This window comes from Camponotus vicinus, unplaced genomic scaffold (assembly GCF_025532165.1).
Source record: "Camponotus vicinus isolate PSW18456_S1 unplaced genomic scaffold, iyCamVici1.0 SCAF_6, whole genome shotgun sequence".
NCBI lineage: Eukaryota > Metazoa > Arthropoda > Insecta > Hymenoptera > Formicidae > Camponotus > Camponotus vicinus.
In genome coordinates this window covers 14,488,470-14,510,133 of record NW_028141978.1, presented here as the reverse complement: position 1 = coordinate 14,510,133, position 21,664 = coordinate 14,488,470, and the positions used below count along the sequence as shown (strand labels likewise).

Below are 21,664 nucleotides of genomic sequence, written 5' to 3'. Positions count from 1 at the left end.
ACCCTCGATATTGAAAGGGTATTCGGAGAAATCTCTTCTACAATCTTGAACATCGATGCCAAGTCTCCCTCACGTGGTCGCGTAAAAGCACGAATCCGAAAATTATTATTGCATCAATGAATAATGGTAAGAATTATATTATTATATCGTTCAGACTTGGAGGAATGATTAATGAAAAGACGTAATAAGTATTTCCTGAAAATAGACACTTTATCTTGCATCGAATGAGCTATAAATGAAATGAACTAAGCTCGAAAAATAGGTCAATAGCCAAGTTGATCCCTGCTGTTTGTTTCAGATATTCGTTTGGCGATCTTTGTTTTTGATCAAAGAATTTAATCTTTACCTACTTGGAATAGGATATTATACTAAATTTAAATTTATTATTATAAATATTGTAATAATATTATACTAATTATTAAATATCGTTATTAAAAATTTAAAAAAATGAAGAAAAAATAAACTATTATTAATAATATTAATAATCAAATTTACATATAATATGAACTTTATACAATTATTAATAATGTTATTTGTTTAGGTCTTATAAATCTGCAATTGATTTTTGAGATTTGTTTAAAATTCTGACTGTCTGCAGGTTTATCATAAGATTATTTTACAGTTTTATATATTTACTTTCGTTTTAGACTTACGTAATATTTTTGTTTCTAAAAGAATTATTGTTGTCACAATTCCATCATTTTATAATTTTAGAGGAGTGTTTATTCAGTCATTTATTTATTTTCCCAATTTTGTGACTTTTGCTACGATATATTTCTTTAGAAAAGTCAGGGAATTTATCAAGATAAAAATATCAAATTAAGATTATCCAATTACTTGGTATCACGTGGAGAAAAATTTGTATATTTTGTACACAATTAATCAGTTTCAAGGAAAATTTTCTATTTAAACTGACTTAAAGCATCCGCGACTCTTATTATCCTCGTGAAGTTTAAATTTATTTTCACAAAGAGACTTACTAATTTCTCAGTTGTTTATTTATTAGTTAAAATTGAGTTAAAACTGATCTGCCATTCGTTTAAGTTTCCGTCTTGAAGTGGCTGTAGATTCAAATGTCAGATTTCACTTTGATGATTTCTTAAACAGCTTCATCAAGATTATAGCGCTGTACGAAAGAAAAGAATCGTTCACAGAAGACACGACAACTTCACATGATCGTTTCTTCATTATACAGGGTGGCCGATTTATCTGAAGACATTGAAATATCTCAAAAACTAAGCCCAGCAAACAAAAATGTTTCAGACAAAAGTTGTATGGTTTCGAGGGGGACATAAGATGGTACCATTGGTTTGACCTTGAAGAGTTATTTGAAGGTCATATGAAGGTCACCTTCAATTTCTTAAACGGAACCTACTATTTGTCATTACATATTCTTGTAGCTTATCTCGAGAGCTTTCCAAAACACTATAATTAAGTACCTTTTCGTTAAGTACTTTTTGAGTTATGAGGCTTGAAATAATTTCTTAATTTTACATAAACCGTAAAATATCTTGTAAAATATTCATTTTTCGATTATCTTACCTTAATACTTTTATGTACAAAATAATGAGAGGAATCAATTGGTGTAAAGAAAACACATAGTTGTTTTTAAGAAAAAATATGGAATTGTTAATTGCAAATTACATATTTTTTCTTCAAAACAACTATGTGTTTTCTTTACAAAAATTGATTCCTCTCATTATTTTGTACGTAAAAGTATTAAGGTAAGATAATCGAAAAATAAATATTTTACAAGATATTTTACGATTTATGTAAAATTAAGAAATTATTTCAAGCCTCATAACTCAAAAAGTACTTAACGAAAAGGTACTTAATTATAGTGTTTTGGAAAGCTCTCGAGATAAGCTACAAGAATATGCAATGACAAATAGTAGGTTCCATTTAAGAAATTGAAGGTGACCTTCATGTGACCTTCAAATAACTCTTCAAGGTCAAACCAATGGTATCATGTTATGTCCCCCTTGAAACCATATAACTTTTGTCTGAAACATTTTTGTTTGCTGGGCTTAGTTTTTGAGATATTTCAATGTCTTCAGATAAATCGGCCACCTTGTATTCTACGATAGCCTTCAAATAAAAATTTCTAAAAACAAATCAAAAGACGAGATTTTTTATCTAAAAATATACATCCCTGTACAATTGCTTAATATCGCTGGTTGTCCCACGTGGCCATAGAATTCGGATCGAAGTATTGTTCGATCATCTCGTGGGAATAATACGGGAGAAGTTGGTATCCGAGCTGGTCGCGAAGCAATCTGGATCTTCGGCTGATCGTGCCTTGCCGTTTTATTTCCGCGCGCGGCAAAGTCGATCAATTTTATCTCCGGTGTGCGCGAGCATCGCGTCCTTGGTTAGCCGGCGAATTTAGTTTCCACCGCGCTTTTGTGCCCGCACACCTCCGAGAATAAAGGGGGAGATCTTATCCCTCTTACACCCTCGCCGCAGCTCCGTCGTGCGATCAATGAATTCGTGATGAAACGGCCGGAGATCGGGTCGGGGAGTTTCGAGGAATCCTACAGCAAAATCCCCGACAATCGATACCTTTTTAAGATCGGGATAGGAAGCGCTTCTTCACAATTTCCTTGTAACATCGTTAATATAGAGACCGCAATATCGTCGTAAGCTTTCTCTGTGTAATCTGCTGAGATTATAAACACTGTTGACGTCACTCTGTTCAATCTCGTGTTAGTAATTGTTCCTTGCTTTAACACTCAATCAACAATACTTTTCCCTTTGACGAGGGTTATAAAAACTATAGGATTCTTTCGGCAAATGTTTACTTTAGGTTACACAGCTCGAAATATTTTTATTTTCACATATGTTGTGGAGGATACATTCCTAAGTAATACACCGTTTGAATTTTGCGGCGGTCTCTCTTCGTTCCTGAGATATGCGATTTTGAAATTTATGCTTACTTGTATCATCTTTTCGTTACATTCTAAATATGTTTATATTTTTCTGTTTACATTTACCGAGACCATCTTTCTGAATAATTTTCAGAAGGTTTTAGCCGCTTGTTATTTATTAAATAGTTATTAACAAAAAAAGTTTCCTGAATAGAATAGAATTTTACCACATGTATGTTTAAGAAGAAATATATTTAATAGAATATATATGTATTTGTAAACTTTGCTTTATCTTGTAAAGTACATGCGTGGACACCATGTGTTTCGCCCCCCCGTAGGGGGGGCTCCACTTTCGGAAGATATAACCTAACTCAACCTGTGTCTGAAGTGTAGAAAATACTTTGACATATGACATTTTGCTTCATATAGTTCATATGGTTCATGAGTTTATATAAGTTTACAAGTTTCTATGCGAAGTCAGGTATATTCCACACTTCAGACACGGGTTGAGTTAGGTTATATCTTTCGAAAGTGGAGCCCCCCCGTAGGGGGGGGGCATATTCTTGTAGCTTATCTCGAGAGCTTTCCAAAACACTATAATTAAGTACCTTTTCGTTAAGTACTTTTTGAGTTATGAGGCTTGAAATAATTTCTTAATTTTACATAAACCGTAAAATATCTTGTAAAATATTCATTTTTCGATTATCTTACCTTAATACTTTTACGTACAAAATAATGAGAGGAATCAATTGGTGTAAAGAAAACACATAGTTGTTTTGAAGAAAAAATATGTAATTTGCAATTAACAATTCCATATTTTTTCTTAAAAACAACTATGTGTTTTCTTTACACCAATTGATTCTTTTCATTATTTTGTACGTAAAAGTATTAAAGTAAGATAATCGAAAAATGAATATTTTACAAGATATTTTACGGTTTATGTAAAATTAAGAAATTATTTCAAGCCTCATAACTCAAAAAGTACTTAACGAAAAGGTACTTAATTATAGTGTTTTGGAAAGCTCTCGAGATAAGCTACAAGAATATGTAATGACAAATAGTAGGTTCCATTTAAGAAATTGAAGGTGACCTTCATGTGACCTTCAAATAACTCTTCAAGGTCAAACCAATGGTACATCTTATGTCCCCCTCGAAACCATATAACTTTTGTCTGAAACATTTTTGTTTGCTGGGCTTAGTTTTTGAGATATTTTACTGTCCAAGTTAAAATGGGACATCCTGTATATTTAATTTTACAAATATTGTTACATATAAAAAATAAAAAGTATCTATAAGAGGAAGCTCTCCTTGCGTGTGGAATCAAGAAGTCCTTTCGAAGTATTTATCAAAGTTTGCTCTCAAAGTATTTTTATCTGAACGCGGTTATCGAATCACCCGAACAAAAACTTGGAGAAGAAAGAGCGAGGTAGTTTTGGGATAAAACTACGTTTTGGCGAACGGTCCCCGAAGGATTAAACTAAAACTACGCGGAATGAGAGCGTTAAAGAGCCGAGCTGCTTTCGGAAGCTTGTCGAGCGTGCTCGTAAAAATATTCCAGCGGTCGTGCTACATGAGAAAAACCAATCTATGCCGGTACGCACGAGCGAAATGGCAATTTTAACGAGCCACCCGTGCGTTCTTTTTCCACGTAGATACGATCCCGAATTTCCCGAACGAATTCCCTCGTCGATTTATCTGCGGATCATAACGTCGAGATTGTGCGGTTTTATCGTTTTCGCGAAAACCGTCAGTCCGTCAAGTTGTCATGTCGAGTTTACGTTTTCGCATTTCATATATACGTATACGAAAAGAGGGATATCCCAGATAAGCTTTCCACCTCTCTCGACTTTCATATACAACTAGTTGTCGATTGCCTCCCCGTCGGCTTCTTTTCATAGCTTCGAGATCCCGGTTTTATTCCTTGGCGAAATTTTACATTCTATTTGATAAATTCGCCTTCTTGATCATCTCTCGTCGTTGACGAAATTTATATATCTCGGCGATTTTGCGTCCACGTCTAGAAAGGCGGATTGGTTCGCCTATAATATTATGAGGCGCACAAAGCCGCATCGCGCTTTTGCTGATATAATCAATGCAGACTGCGGTTTCAATAATATTAAGCCCCTTCTGTGCATTATGGCGGGAATATCTATTGCCTCGTGAATAAGCGGTACAAAGCAGAATCGATTTATTACGGGAAACGATAATCATAATATATAAAGTTCTGAGGGCTGAGTAGCTTTTAAAAAATCATTGGTACACATCTATATTAACTTACATCTTACGAATCACTTTCCTTTCAATAAATGTTGTAGAGGGTCTATTCCCAAGTAATACACGCTTTGAATTAAGCGGCGCTCTCTTTTTGTTTCTGAGGTATATGCGACTTTAAAATATTGTAAACATCAAATTTTAAAATTAAAGATTTAGTCCCAATGATCTTAACTTTGACATGTTTCTAAGATTATGATTCTCAATAACTTTCATAAGATTTTTCTTATTTTTAAGCATAATTGTTTCGAAAAAAAAATGTAATTGTTAATTGCAAATTACATTTTTTCTTTCGAAACAATTATGTGTTTTCTTTACACCAATTGATTCCTCTCATTATTTTGTACATAAAAGTATTAAGGTAAGATAATCGAAAAATGAATATTTTACAAGATATTTTACGGTTTATGTAAAATTAAGAAATGATTTCAAGCCTCATAACTCGGAAAGTACTTAATGAAAACTAACTTAATTATAGTGTTTTGGAAAGCTCTCGAAATAAGCTACAAGAATATGCAATAGAAAGTAAGGGGTTCCATTTAAAAAATTGAAGGTGACCTTTACGTGACCTTGAAGCAACTATTCAAGGTCAAACTAATGACACCACCTTATGTCCCCCTTGAAACCATACAACTTTTGTCTGAAACATCTTTTTCTAAAATTAAAAATAAGAAAGTTATTTGGGGTGGGACATTAAAATGGGACACCCTGTATATTTGAAAATCTTAAAAATTAAAAGAAAGCGCCACATAATTCAATAATTTTATTATTTATGTTAGAAATGCACAATATACATGAAAAGCAAAGCGACTTGTGATTTGATGTTAGACACTTACCGAGTTATTTTCACACGCAAAATGTTGAATATCGATGAGATTTCTCATTTCGAAGTTTACGGAAGAGCAATCTTTGTGCGTCTCGTTTGTCCTTTTGACGCAAAACGTTCATTGAAGAAGAGAAATCGCGTATTTGCATTCTCTTTACGAGCAGACTTCCAATGATACGAATGCAATCTCGCGCGACAGCGTTTCCATGTCGGGCGCATCCTTATTTAGAATAAGCGTAGACGATAACGCGGCCATCGTTGCTTACCCTGTTCTCTTCGAGAGCATTGTTGCCGTAACTGGAAATCGATCGGAACGATCGTCGCGAAGTCGCATGTTCCTGAAGAATCCACCTCGACAAACTCGAGCTATTGCATAAGGAACATCATTTAATCAATCTTGCGAAACAATTTCCTTCATTCTTTTCGCTTTAGTAGCGATCGATTACACAGGTCTACAAGGTTTTGTTGTTGGGCAGCTGGGGATCATTTCCGAAGTAATTTTCTGCGTAGAATCCGAATCCGAGATCAGAATTGGCCCATCACGTCAGGATTTTGAGATATTTGAGGTTATATACTCGAAAAATGGCTTTTTGGGCTACTTTTGAGGTTATGTACAGGACGCACAAAATTTTTTAGCTCTTTTCTTCTAATTGCATCATTTAGTACTACTCTTTCCCTTCAAAATGAGCTGTCGAATGGTCATCTACGATTTTTCCTTGCAAAGTTACGGCCATTTTAAGATGACATGATGAATTCCAAACCCTGCGCCGTTATAGCTCAACAACCTCATGAGCATTCACATTAAACCTGTAAACTTTGAACTATAAACCCGAAAACCTGGACTGAAAACTGTATATATGGGTTTGAGGTCGATCTGAAATCAGATTCCAGATCAGCGACCCCAAAAATCCATGTTTTCAGTTCTCAGTTCAAATTTGAGCGAAATTAAAATTTTTGTCCACCATATTGGATCCGCCATCTTGAATTTTCAAAATCTGATTTCAGATTCTCCATCAAACCCATATATACAGTTTTCAGTCCAGGTTTTCGGGTTTATAGTTCAAAGTTTACAGGTTTAATGTGAATGCTCATGAGGTTGTTGGGCTATAACGGCGCAGGGTTTGGAATTCATCATGTCATCTTAAAATGGCCGTAACTTTGCAAGGAAAAATCGTAGATGACCATTCGACAGCTCATTTTGAAGGGAAAGAGTAATACTAAATGATGCAATTAGAAGAAAAGAGCTAAAAAATTTTGTGCGTCCTGTACATAATCTCAAAAGTAGCCCAAAAAGCCATTTTTCGAGTATATAACCTCAAATATCTCAAAATCCTGACGTGATGGGCCAATTCTGACCTCGGATTCGGATTCTACGCAGAAAATTACTTCGGAAATGACCCCCAGCTGCCCAACAACAAAACCTTGTAGACCTGTGTATTGACAGGAAAAAACGTTACGAGAATAACTCTCTTCTTTGGCGAGGAAATAATTCATAGGGAGAATTCGAGTTACGATTAAGAAAGCGAAGACTACAATAGGTTCTAATAAAATTAAAAATCCAATAACATGCACAAGATGAAATATTCCACAATAGTGTATTCCACAAAACTCTTATCGTACGCGTAATATCGATCAGTCGCCTATGAGAACCTCTTAAGGAGAAACACGCTCTAAGAGCTGACACCGCGAACGTAATTTCCTTTCGCCCGTTCTCCGCGAAATTCTCGCTTGTCGACCATCTCCACGCTGTCGGATAGATGAAAGGAAGATACCTTCTGCGTGATGAGAACAGAGAGAGAAAGAGAGAGAGAGGGAGAGATTTACTGCGACTATCACACTCGCTCTTCGGCCCTTTTGGAGTAAATGGACACTTGTCCGAGACTGACGTAAGCTCGCTCACCGAGGATGGAAAGGAGTTTGCTTGCCTGCGAGGACGACGGTTTATCGCAAGGAAGGAAGGAAGGAAGGCGGGGAAGAGCAAGAGGAAGGGGGAAAGAGGGAGGGATAAAAGGAGGACGATTAAAATAGAAATAAGTGCTCCAGTTTGCGGACGTTAAGATTTATAAAGCTTGCCGCGGTTACGTTCTCCCTTTCTCTCCCCACGCAAAACCGCTTCAAATCTTCTTCGGCGACTATGTATGTGTGTGTGTGCCCGACGAATTTAATCTAATGAGAAAATTGTGCAAGTTTGCGTTACGATAATGTGTATCTTCCTAATACCTTTCGTCCCACGAAATCGTATCCCGCTCGCCGTATCGCTTGACGCACACAAACGTTTCACTTCGTATTTACTCAGCGACACGCAAATATGATCGTGAAAAGTAGACTGAATTATTTGTCAGTTTATATGAATAATTTTCTTGTTATTATCACACATTATGACGGTATATATATATGTCCTGTTTCTCTTGTTTACAATGAGTGTATTTAATAATTATTGCGCATTTATTTACTGCAGAGACCAGATGGCATCGATTTTATTACGCTTACCATCTCGAGTTGATGCGAATTATATGAGAAGATTCGCTCGAGTTTGATATATTTGATGTCATGTCTATCAGCATGTTGCATCAAACCGGAGTGGATGGACTATGAGAATTCATTGTTGCAAATAATTAAATTTGCGTTACATTATGTAACGCGTGTCGTTCATTTCATATACATTATGAGTCTATGTAGGTCGTCCATTTCGTTTTAGCCACGGGAACAAAACCTGATTGAATCAATGAAGGTAGTAATGTTAACGTGACCTGTATATTTCCGAGATAATTTATGTACCGAATTAACATTTTTTGCAGCGGCACATAAAATAAGTTACGAAAAAAAGGAAGGAAGATTAAAAAAAAAATGGGTAAAAAAAAAAATTTAGCAATAAATAATAAGACAGCCAATCGTCTTGATCTTGATATATGCATCAAGGTCACTACTCTAAGCGACTATTAAAAAATTTGAGCCGTCGCTAATTGTTTATTAAAAAATTATATAAACAAATAGTTTCATGTGTGAATCACACGTAATTTTCGGACACCATGTACATTTAATAAAACGTATTCTTAACGGATTCATTTATTTATATATAGTAAATCGAATACACACGTGGAGGAAAGAGAGATAGAGCTCATTAAACTATTTATTATTAAATATTTAGTTGGAGATTTAAATATGCAAGTCTATCGAATCCATTTATTTCAATTTCACCTTCTTCTGTATACACGGAAAGTTTCAAACTATGTAGTTTATAGTTTCACTTTATTGTTTACAAACATATAGGCGGGGGAGGGGCTCTGTCCCTCCTCCTGCACTCTTATGCCAAAAAAACCTAACTTAATTGAAAAACTTATTTCTGATTTTAAATTAAAATTACATTTGATTTGGGTTAGTTTTTTGGCATAAGAATGCAGAAAGAGCTTTGCACACATATGTTTACTTTACAATAAAACTATAAAACGCATAGTTTGAAACTTTCGTACAAATATACAGGATGTAACAAAAAGGTCGGGATATCTCGGGATTATCTCGAAAAATATGAGTTGTACAAAAAAATGTTTCGAATAAAAGTTGCAGGGCTTAAAATGATCTATTTACTTATCTTATCAGTTTGATCTTGAATAGTCGTTTGAAGATCACATAAAGGTCACCTTTAATTTTTTAAACGGAAGCCCTATTTTTTATTGCTTATTCTTATAGCTTATCTCGAGAGCTTTCCAAAACACTATAATAAAGTATTTTTTCATTGAGTACTTTTCGAGTTATGAGGCTTGAAATAATTTCTTAATTTCACATAAACCATAAAATATCTAATAAAATATTCATTTTTCGATTATTTTACCTTAATACTTTTATGCACAAAATAATGTGAGGAATCAATTGGTGTAAAGAAAACACATCGTTGTTTTTAAGAAAAAATATGTAATTGTTAATTGCAAATTACATATTTTTTGTTCGACCTGGCTGTCCGATTCTAAATATTTATCTACGTATCTTTTAAACTTCTCCATCACGAGAAAGATATTTTATCCAGGCCGGATAATTCCAGCGGCCGCGTTACGCGATAAAAAAAGAAAAAGAGAAGAAAAGAAGACGTTCTTGTCGCTTTGGTTGTACATCCAGTGACACGATTGCCAAGTGGCCGTACGTTTATCGCAATAACGGCAACGAGACGAGAGGATATTCGCTGTGTACTCAATCAATATTGTTGATGTTGAACAGAGGTAAAATTCATCCGCCGCAGACACTTTCCAACAGACCGGCATTGTCTTATATCGAGCGAGCGACACGTTAAAGAATGAAGCGAGAAATCGATGGCTGACTGGCTGGTAACGATGAAAATGGGAGCGATGATCGAGGACGAGGTCGTCGTTGTCGTCGAACGGATCGTTTACCGACGTGTGGTCGGCTAATATATTAAGTGAATTAACGTCAGATCGAAACACACCTCGACGGTAAATATTTGCCGAACACACACGTACACGCGAGAGCGATTCGACATGTAACTTACATACGTACTGACGCTAATATTTTCGTTAATGAAATATCGCGCGATGAGTAACTCGATCCATGGCCGAATAAACGAAATTGATTTTATGTACGGTATTTATTTAATTCATCCGATGCGCGACCGGAGCGAGTAATATTGCGAATGATGAAAAAATAACTGACGAACGTAAAAGGGCAACCTAGAGTTGTTATACACGGTGATTGAGCACGCAGCTTGTATAGAGAATTTTGTAAATAATATCGAATTTCGATGAGGTCCGCTCTAACGAGTTTCACGATAAAGAAGTCATGTACGTAGGCATAATGTTGTAGATAAAAAAAATGTGATCGAATAAAAGAATATCATGGCGAATAACGTTTCCATCCCCGCGATTGTAAACTCGACCGTGCAATTTTATCGCGCGTTTTGACAGCGAATCTCATTCGATTACGATACTGGAAGCAGGTAGCTTACGAGGTGGGAAGTAATACACCTCGAAATAGTATAAAAAGACTGCTTATTGAGCCGATATAGCAGTCCTATCATGTGCAAAATAACCCGAAATGTAAAGTGTGAGTGATCGTTTGAAATTAATTGAATCGAGAGTTGTACGTAAATTTTTGAATCCTCTGACGATAGTTATGTTTTTGAAAAATCAAAATTTTTATATTTATTTAACAAAAACAAATATAGTTTTCATTCAAATTGAATTAAAATACGATATTCCTTCAAGCAATCAGTTACATAGAGATCGACATTACACTCTACGCATATATGACTCTTTTTTTCTTTTTTTGTCTGACTGGCTACAAACGACACACATTTTTTACCAGATTTAAATTGAATAAAAGAAGAGAAATGCATATTAATCAATTTCTTCGGACATTCTCCCGCATTTGTTCTTGCGGTTCCAATTGATTCGCATGTTGATTGATAAATTGAAATCAAATTGATTCCAAATTGATTCCATTTTCAAAAAACTTCAAATTTTAGAGGGGAAATGGGAAAACGTGAAAAAAATGTTATCGATTAAAGACTTATGAAAATGAAAAACATGAAAAAATGTTATCGATTAAAAACTTATATATGTATGTATATATATACAGGGTGTCCTAGACCACCCGTACACCCCTTTTCTTTCAAAAACTAACACATAGTTGTTTTGAAGAAAAAATATGTAATTTGCAATTAACAATTCCATATTTTTTCTTAAAAACAACTATGTGTTTTCTTTACACCAATTGATTCCTCTCATTATTTTGTACATAAAAGTATTAAGGTAAGATAATCGAAAAATGAATATTTTACAAGATATTTTACGGTTTATGTAAAATTAAGAAATTATTTCAAGCCTCATAACTCAAAAAGTATTTAACGAAAAGGTACTTAATTATAGTGTTTTGGAAAGCTCTCGAGATAAGCTACAAGAATATGCAATGACAAATAGTAGGTTCCATTTAAGAAATTGAAGGTGACCTTCATGTGATCTTCAAATGACTCTTCAAGGTCAAACCAATGGTACCATCTTATGGCCCCCTCGAAACCAAACAGCTTCTGTCTGAAACATTTTTCTCTCCCGAGCTTGGTTTTCGAGATATTCGACTGGATGGATTAAAATGGGCCGCCCTGTATATATATATATATACAGAGTGTTCCATTTTAACTTTGCCATCGAAATGTTTCGTAAAATCTAAAAGATACGAAAAAATGTTTCAGACAAAAGTTGTATGGTTTCGAGGGATACATAAGGTGGTGTCATTAGTTTGACCTTGAAGAGTCACCTGAAGGTCACGTGAAGGTCACTTCTAACTTTTTAAATGGAACACCCTATATGCTTTTGCATATTCTCATCTCGAGAGCTTTCCAAAACACTATAATTAAGTTAGTTTTCATTAAGTACTTTCCGAGTTATGAGGCTTGAAATCATTTCTTAATTTTACATAAACCGTAAAATATCTTGTAAAATATTCTTTTCTCGATTATCTTACCTTAATACTTTTATGTACAAAATAATGAGAGTAATCAATTGGTGTAAAGAAAACACATAATTGTTTCGAAAAAAAAAATGTAATTGTTAATTGCAATACATCAGTATATATATATATATATATATATATATATATATATATATATATATATATATATATATATATATATATATTGTCTTCTAAAAAGAGCATATAACTTCAAAATGTACACATATATATTTCTCTATTGGCCTCAAAGGATTAAACAATTCGCGGTTCAGTGACCTGTGAACTGCATACTGTGATGATGGTAATATTGAATTTGAATATCGTGGAAATACGCTGAATAATATCCTAGCCTTGTCGGGCTACTGAAACTTTCTTGTTTAGATACGAAAAACCAAGAATAACTCTTACGCGGTACAATATCGTACTTCTGGGAATTTCGTTGGGGGAGGCGCGTCTTGTTTTCTTAATAAATTCATATCAGACCTCGTCGTTTTTAATTTGCCGTTCCGATGTATAATGTCGGAGGATTGCACCGGGTGCTTTTAATGCGAGGCGAAGAATGACGGCGAGAATGAATCCCGGACACAACAGCCAATTTCATTTCCATTTCCGAGGAAGAGAGAGAGAGAGAGAGAGAGAGAGAGAGAGAAGCGTGAGAGGAAGAAACGAAAACCTTCTCGTCGCTTTCACGCGCCGTTTACGCGTCCGTCGTGCGGAAAGTTTCGTAAGAAAGCCGTATTAATGAAGGGTCGGAGGCTTGTTCGCTTTTCCGGAGACGGGGATAAAATAAAACGCGACGTGGAAGCGTAATTAGCCAGGCCGAGTTCTCTCGAGCCGGGGATTCTCTTGTTGACGCCTAACCGAGAGGCGATAGGAAAGTCGATATTCGAGAGAGGAGCCAATAATTCACAAGCCATTCCTTATTAAAAAAAAAAGAAGAAGAAAGAAAATTCGTGGGAGTTTCAGTTTATTTAAATTTTTAAGTACCTCGCAAAATATCGCGCTCTACGAATCCAACACGATAATTCCTCGCGCTGGAAAGTCTCTATAATATTCGCAATGTTGAATTTACAGCGACGCACTGTTTTTTTACAGTAATATTTATCGCTAAATCTTCTCCGAGTGGGGGATTAATAATCCGTCTCTACAGTTGACCGATTAAAATTTATTTACAAAATGCACAGCTCTTCTGTTTTTTCAAACTTTGTTCGATGGTGAAATGCAATTTCAGTCAGCCCCACCCGTTGTTGTTTCGCAAAAACATCACGAGCAAAGAAAAACCGGAAATTAATCGGAAAAATATCAAAACGCGGTCCGATTAAATTAATATGTTCGCAATACGCGCGGTTAAGGTTATCTATCGCGTTTAATGCAGACTGCAAAACTATGCAACCGCCGGGATCATTATTCATACTGTCATACTTTCCATATTTCCATTGTAATGGAAATAAAAAACGCGCTTCCTCGCGTTCGCTCTCCAACACCGTTGTCTATTTCCTTCCCAGAGCTCTTACAAGTCTACTTATATACACATCTTTTATCTTTTTATCACTCAGGGATCTAGAAATATCGGTAACGATTTCTCCCCATTCGATATCCAAACTTCTCGAGGGGGGAGGGAAAAAAATTTTCACGACGTCGGAACTAAATCTCGGCTCGACCGCGTGCGAGATTTGTTCCACCCACCCATTCATTAATCCATTCGGGCCTGTCGATTGAACGGATAAAGTGCCGCGTTAGCGACATCGGGGAGAAAAAAAAAAGGAAACTTCGCGTCGCGTCCACGATTCACATTTATTACGCTTTTTGCATCGCGCGGACCCTACGGACCCTACGCCGATAAACTGAGCAACGGACATCGCGGACGCAATTTTGTTTGCATTCGCGCCCTCGCGAGATTAATAAGTCACGTTACTCGATTATCGGCCGTCGGGAAAAAAACGCCCGACGGCTTTTAAATGCAAAAAAAAAGGGAGGAGAAGGGAAAAAAGAAGAGGAAGATTGAAAAACCGCTGACGCGCGCTCGCCGACGGCGATTTTGCCACAATCCGGTCACGTACTGCAACCTTGTGCCGCTCTTTCCCGCTTTCCTACACCAGCCAGCCAGCTAGCTAGGCCCTTCTATTTCTTTTTTTTGCGCCGACCAATTTACCAAGCGGGACAGATTCGTCCCTGCAATTGCAGCCGACCTGCCGTTCGCCCCCGCATCGCATCGACTCGGGAAGAGGCGAGGGAGAAAATGTGCCTCTCCGTAAATGGGAGAATTAAATATTTAGTCAAGACCTCTGAGGTATATGTATATACACTACCGGACAAAAGTATTGCATCACTTGTAGAAACAGGAAAGTCATTACTTTAATGGACAAGAACATCAATATTATTCAATTATATTTTGTTACTGTTATATATTTTATATTTTAAGGGGATCCCTCAAGCGTTTTTACCGACAAAAACACCGTAATTTTCGGAAGTGTGCCATTTTTTATTGTTTTTAATTAAAAATCATTCTCCAGAATTGAAGTATATATGCAAACGGACACGTGAAAACTTTATAGGATGAGATTTTACATTGAGAAAGAAAATAAGTATAAAATTACATTTTTATTTATCGACTTCTTAAATCAACATGGCGTCATAGCTGTCAACTTGTACAAATATTAGCTTCTTATAAAAGTTTTATAGCTTTTATGCATAAAACAGTAGCTTCCACGATTGTGTACTGCACCGTAGAACATTATCGAACTATAAAAACTGAATTTAATTGCCTAATTAATAAATGGCATTCTTCCGAAAATTTCAGTCCGTATGTACCTGAAATATCGGTAAAGTAGAGTGGAAAAAGCAGTACATCTTCTTTATAAATAACGTGATAGAGAGAAATACGGGATGAAGATTAGATGAGGGCGTTGTAATCGTGTAAGAGTTCACCGTTCAATGAGGGATTCTCTTAAGGGGATCCTGTACTGAACGGCGAACTCTTACACGATTACAGCGCCCTCATCTAATCCTCATCCCGTATCTTTCTCTATCATGTTATTTATAAAGAAGATGTACTGCTTTTTCCACTTTACTTTACCGATACTTCAGGTACGGACTGAAATTTTCGGAAGAATGCCATTTATTAATTAGGCAATTAAATTCAGTTTTTATAGTTCGACAATGTTCTACGGTGCAGTACACAATCGTGAAAACTACTGTTTTATGCATAAAAGCTATAAAACTTTTATAAGAAGCTAATATTTGTACAAGTTGACAGCTCTGACGCCATGTTGATTTAAGAAGTCGATAAATAAAAATGTAATTTTATACTTATTTTCTTTCTCAATATAAAATCTCATACTATATAGAGTTTTCACGTGTCCGTTTGCGTGTACACTTCAATTCTGGAGAAGGATTTTTAATTCTATACAGGCAATAAAAAATGGCACACTTCCGAAAATTACGGTGTTTTTGTCGATAAAACAGGCGACTCCTCTTAATTTTGAAAATTATGGTAATAAAAATGTTAAATATATTTGATTCTTCAAAGTAGCATCTTTTTCGATACTGTCACATATACTTTTTCGGAATTCTTGACAACAGTTTTGTTAAAGTTGTTGCTAAAATTTGATTCCAGTATATTTGTAAATACTCTCATAATTGTTGAGGGAGATTGTACAGGAGAGAAACAAATAATACATTTATGTAACGTATACTGTTGACATATAGAAATCATGATTATGATTAACGTGATTATATTAAAAGGCATCGGAAATTTAATGCATTTTAAACAGTATCAAAAACAAGCATTATAATAATTGTATGTTAACTAATTTTAGAAACTGAATGTAGAATAAAAAAATAATATACGCTTTTCATATTTTATGAACGTGAGCAAAACAGTTAGGGAAAAAATAAATATACTTAATTATTTGCTTGTCTCTCTTTTCTGTATTTTTGAGAGATGATGCAAAACTTTTGACCGGTACTGTACACCGCGAATCTTGGCGCGAATGGTGGGCATCAAAATCTCAAGGCAAAGAAAAATTATTCTCACGAGAAAATATTAAAGACATATTTCTAAATATATTACCTTTTTTATAATTTTTTATTTTAAGCACAAAATATTGTTAGATTAATAAGTTTGCTAAAGAAAGTTTCTCCTCGCCTGAAAATAAAAGTTTATTCTGTTCTAATTATTCTAATCTGACAGCGCTCTCTTAAATTTGTGTCATGATTCCTTTTTCATCTTCTTTGTCATTTTCAAAGCTACCATTGAATCTTAAAGTATTAACGTGATAACTCGTTTGACTTTTTTGCCCTGTCCACGATCCGTGAAATGAATTTGTGCATTCATTTCGAGACACATGGAATTCATCTCGTTTTGCTTTCTACCCTCGAAGAATGCTCGTGTTTACGACCGAATAAATTCGCGTTGGAATAAATTATAAGAATAAAGCGCGAATATAATTTCATTCAGAGCGTACGATGAATCAGAGAATGAAGACGTAAACGGGATATCGTTTGCGGTGAAAAATGGCTCGTTAATCGTATCGATGAGATAACGCATTGTGCGCTCGGTTCTTTGTAAAGAATATTTTCCGCTTTAAAAATAATGAAATAAATCTCTGGATATCGGGATTTTTTAAAGGAATATTCAGGATATATTGAGAGAGAGAGAGAGAGAGAGGGGGGGGGTGGAAGAAGGGGCGAAGGATATTTTGTCAATCTTGAATTTTAACAACAAATAAATTCTTCCGTTTGACCGATTACATAACAGTTCACAAGTGATACAGTTTATTAAAATGCGCGTCACAAAATCTAAGCATAATTATCGTGAGTCGCGTTATAATTGCGTAAGTGTGCTCCATTACATGAGAGGGATCATTAAGGGGATCACGTACATAAATTTCTGGTGTGTGCGGCTATATCAAAATAGCCACCAACATGCCAATCCTATTACACGCGAGAGTGCCAATTATTATCGTATTTACTCGAAATCGACCATGTTCGAATGTCCCTGCTCTCACCCCACCCTCTCTCTCTCTCTCTCTCTCTCTCTCTCTATCCCTATCTATCTATCTATCTATCTAATCTATTTATCTATCTGTCTCTCTTTTGTTTTCTTTTACCGAGAGAGGACTAATGGCGAAGAGCAACGTAATTATACTCACCATATCGTCGATTAACGAATCGCTAATTGCTATTTCGTGCACCACGAATTTGCCCGATTACGGTGGCAATACGTTTCCTCACGATAGCAAGACAACCTGCTGTTCGCATTCATAAACGTCGAAAATGTCTTTATCCCCCCCTTCCCCCCCCTCTCTCTCTCTCTGTTCCTTTTCTTCTCCTTGCCAGTTTTCCTCTCAATCTTTTCAAACTTTTTTCCTTCACAGGGGAAGAGATTACGTCGCGTCGAGGAAGCGCGGGATCTGTCAGAGGACGTGGGGTAAGATGTATAGTCGCGTTCACACCTGAAATATCTTCTCGAACGTTTCCTTCATCACTATTTTATCTTCAATTTTAGTCCCTTCCCAATAAATTGTCCATTCTCTCGCGCGATATCGATTACAATAAAATCACCTCGCATAAGGGATGAATTTGATAATAATAACCGAGGCAAAGAAGCAACTTTACAAGAATAGAAGGGCTAAACTGGCTTCCCTAAACTGGAATCCGGGAAACGTTGCTGTACCATACGATCGATTTTCCGAAGTAACGCGGCGCCCCTTCGGGAATTCCACGAGGGCACATAATTCTACGCGTAGTAATTCGATGGTAATACAAATGGCCGTGCGCGGCGCAATTTAATAATACACAAGTCTATCGGTTTATCGATTTAATCAGGCGACATAACGAAGGGCGAGAGGTGAACGGCGGAGCAATCTGAAATGTAATCAGCAGCAGTTTTGTTGCTGGAACTTTCATTCCGAGGTTCATTAAGTCCCGAAGCCATTTATTCCTTAGAACTTTCTCGCGATATTACGCGAATGATGGATACTTTTTTCGTGATAAGCCGGCAGTGTAAACAGCAGGAGTTTTAATAGGATTACGTTTTAACGAATGAATAAACAAGCGGCTTCACTTTATCGGGGAGATTCAACGATATCCTCGTTATCGTCAAAGTTATTTCCTGTCCAAATTAGAGCTAATCCTTTCCCTCGCACAGAAATGTTATCTCGCAAATGAAGGGTAGATGCGCAGCGTTATAAAATATTTACGTGCAATGACGTTATGCATCTCGATTTTTATGTATTTTTAATATTTACCGTTAAATAATACTATTAATAGACAATTTCCTCTTATTCATAACTCCCGTGCTTCCCATCGTACTTCGCGATTCATGAGCGACTCCCGCTCAATCCGTTTCGTTATTTCGACTATTCAATATTAAATGAACGCATATCAATAATGCAGAATCTCACCAAAATCCGTCGGCAAATGCATTCCGCGCAAACCATATTTTTTCCTTCGACCTTCGCGTCGCATTCGTCGCAACGAGCCGGCTTAAAAATTGTCACACGAGCGACGCGTTGGTGGGAATTCGTCTCGGCAGAGGCGGGACGTTTCAGCTATTGTTTAACTAAAAAAGACAAAAAAAAAATAGAGGGAGAAGAGACAGAGAGAAGAACAAAACTGACGCGACGGCGTCGATTAAAATTTAACAAACTCCGAAAAAAAGGAAAATCTCGGCCGGAATAAAATAGCCTCTATCGCGGTGCATCCACCATCGCCGCGTGTCTTTTTCCTGTATAATATTGCAGTTTTCCAGGTCCCTGGGTTTTTTTATCACGCAAACATGAGAGAGTTTTTCGCTTCACACAATCGCAAGATCAAACATTAAATTCTGAATTAAAAAAAGAAAAAGAAAAAACGGTCGCGCAATCGTCGAACGATTTTGGGAATTCAGGTCGAGTGGATCGGACGTTAAAAAAACGAGAAAAAGATAAACCGAAAGGAACGCGGGGAAGGGGCGAAGGAGAGGTGGTAGCGGCGGCGCAAAAAAAAAAAAAAAAGAATACGTATAAAAGAGTAGCAGTAAAACGCGAGAGGAATCTCCCCGAGCGAAGGTGGATGGCTCGATCATCCTCCGCTGCGTTGCAGGGACTGCAGCGAGAGGGCAAGGGAGTCGAGAAGAAGAGGGGAGGAGGGGAGAAAAATGTTCGAAAATATCTTTTGGAATCGCGAGCGTTATTCGACACGCACGACCGGCAGCGGCAGGGTTGCAGCCACTTCCGGGGAACTTGTTAAAGGATCTTCTGTCTTTCCTCACCTCCGTAGGAAGGATCGTAAAAGAGGTAACTCGAACACGCGCGCACGCGAAACCGTCTGCCGGAGGAGGACGATAAGTAAACACAGTCGTGTGTAAAGATCGGGTTAAACGCGCGGGGGGGTGTATTGGAAGCGGTGCGCGATGCGCTATTTGTACTGCTTTGCTCGATTGTATCGCGTATTTCGCCGTCAATGGAAACGCGCACTGGTAAAAAGAATCGTATACGTGTATAAATATATATATATATATTTTCTTGCGATTTTTATTTGCCGCGCGTGTTTCCGTCTTTTTCTCTGCCCGATATCACCGATTCTTCTCTGTCTTCGCGTATCGGCTTTCTCGGTACCGCCACGAAGAGATATCGAATACCGTCCATTCTATATGTTCGTGTGAGCAAGGAAGATAAAACATTTATTTAAGTTTCATACACCGATTTTTCATACAATTTTTAGAATTATTTTTGTAAATGTTTTTGCTCCAATATTTATCATCGTAATAAATAATATATAATATACATATATAGTATCATATATATTATATGTATTATATATAATAATAATAATAATAACAATAACAATAATAATAATAATAATAATAATAATAATAATAATAATAATAATAATAATAATAATAATAATAATAATAATAATAATAATAATAATAATAATAATAATAATAATAATAATAATAATAATAATAATAATAATAATAATAATAATAATAATAATAATAATAATAATAATAATAATAATAATAATAATAATAATAATAATAATAACAACAGCAACAATAATAATAATAACAACAATAATAACAATAACAATAATAATGATAATAATAATAATAATAATAATAATGATAATAATAATACTAGTTAATAATTAAAAAATAAATTTACCATGTGTGTATTTTTGTAATTTTCCATGAATTATCGCGAAAAGTGTAATAGGAAAAATATATCTTCTTGCTCGGAATACTAATCGCTGTATTAAAGCTAATTAAAACAAAAGGTTGAGAATAATTAAAAGAGTATAAATTATTTTTTATCACATTGCATTAATTTGCACATATCTACGATAAGCTTTCTTAATATATGTATGCGCAAACGCACATGCCGGCTCTTGTCGAGAGGATGAATATTTAACGAACAAGTGGCGATTTTAGTAAAATGGCCTTTCAGGCCGTGTCTATATACAATTATTCGTTTGGATTTGCGTTTTGAATACCAACATGGACACGTGCATGGATCTGAATATCCAATACGACTGCATATCAAAGAGAGTTGCGGAGAAGGGAACTCTCGTACGTGTCTTTTTATCCTCGCGATTTTTATACGTCCCCTTTTCATGATTCTCGCAGCGCGGCATAAAAAGACAGGGAATACGTTTCCGGCGTATATCTTGGAGATAAAGGCATGCGAGAGGGTGGTCGGACTTAACCGTTAAACCGCAGAAAACGCCGACGACGTGAACTATCATGTGCTATGTATCATACTACGCCGTAAGAATGACCTATTCCTATGCGAAATTATATTTCTATCAAGCGTCTTCTTCATGGGAATTTTTCTTTCCCTGAGTATACGTATGTATTACATATACAGGGTGTCCCATTTTAATGTCCCACCCCAAATAACTTTCTTATTTTTAATTTTAGAAAAAGATGTTTCAGACAAAAGTTGTATGGTTTCAAGGGGAACATAAGGTGGTGTCATTAGTTTGACCTTGAATAGTTGCTTCAAGGTCACGTGAAGGCCACTTTCAATTTTTTAAATAGAATCGCCTACTTTTTATTACATATTCTTGCAGCTCATCTCGAGAGCTTTCCAAAACACTATAATTAAGTTAATTTTCATTAAGTACTTTCCAAGTTATGAGGCTTGAAGTCATTTCTTAATTTTACATAAACCGTAAAATATCTTGTAAAATATTCTTTTTTCGATTATCTTACCATAATACTTTTATGTACAAAATAATGAGAGAAATCAATTGGTGT

The 21,664-nt window shown here is 35.8% G+C and overlaps 1 protein-coding gene across 8 annotated transcripts in view; it reads right to left on the bottom strand.

The window, feature by feature from the left end:
- The window catches only part of Nlg-5 (neuroligin 5), a 254,643-nt gene that overhangs the window by 91,712 nt on the left and 141,267 nt on the right, over window positions 1-21,664 (bottom strand). The window contains exon 1 of one of the 8 annotated variants that reach the window (XM_083101779.1): window positions 5,975-5,984. The exons of the other annotated variants lie outside the window; for them this stretch is intronic. The gene's annotated coding sequence lies outside the window, so the exon portion shown is untranslated. Of the gene's footprint in view, window positions 1-5,974; window positions 5,985-21,664 lie in introns of those variants that run through there. 8 annotated transcript variants of the gene reach the window in all.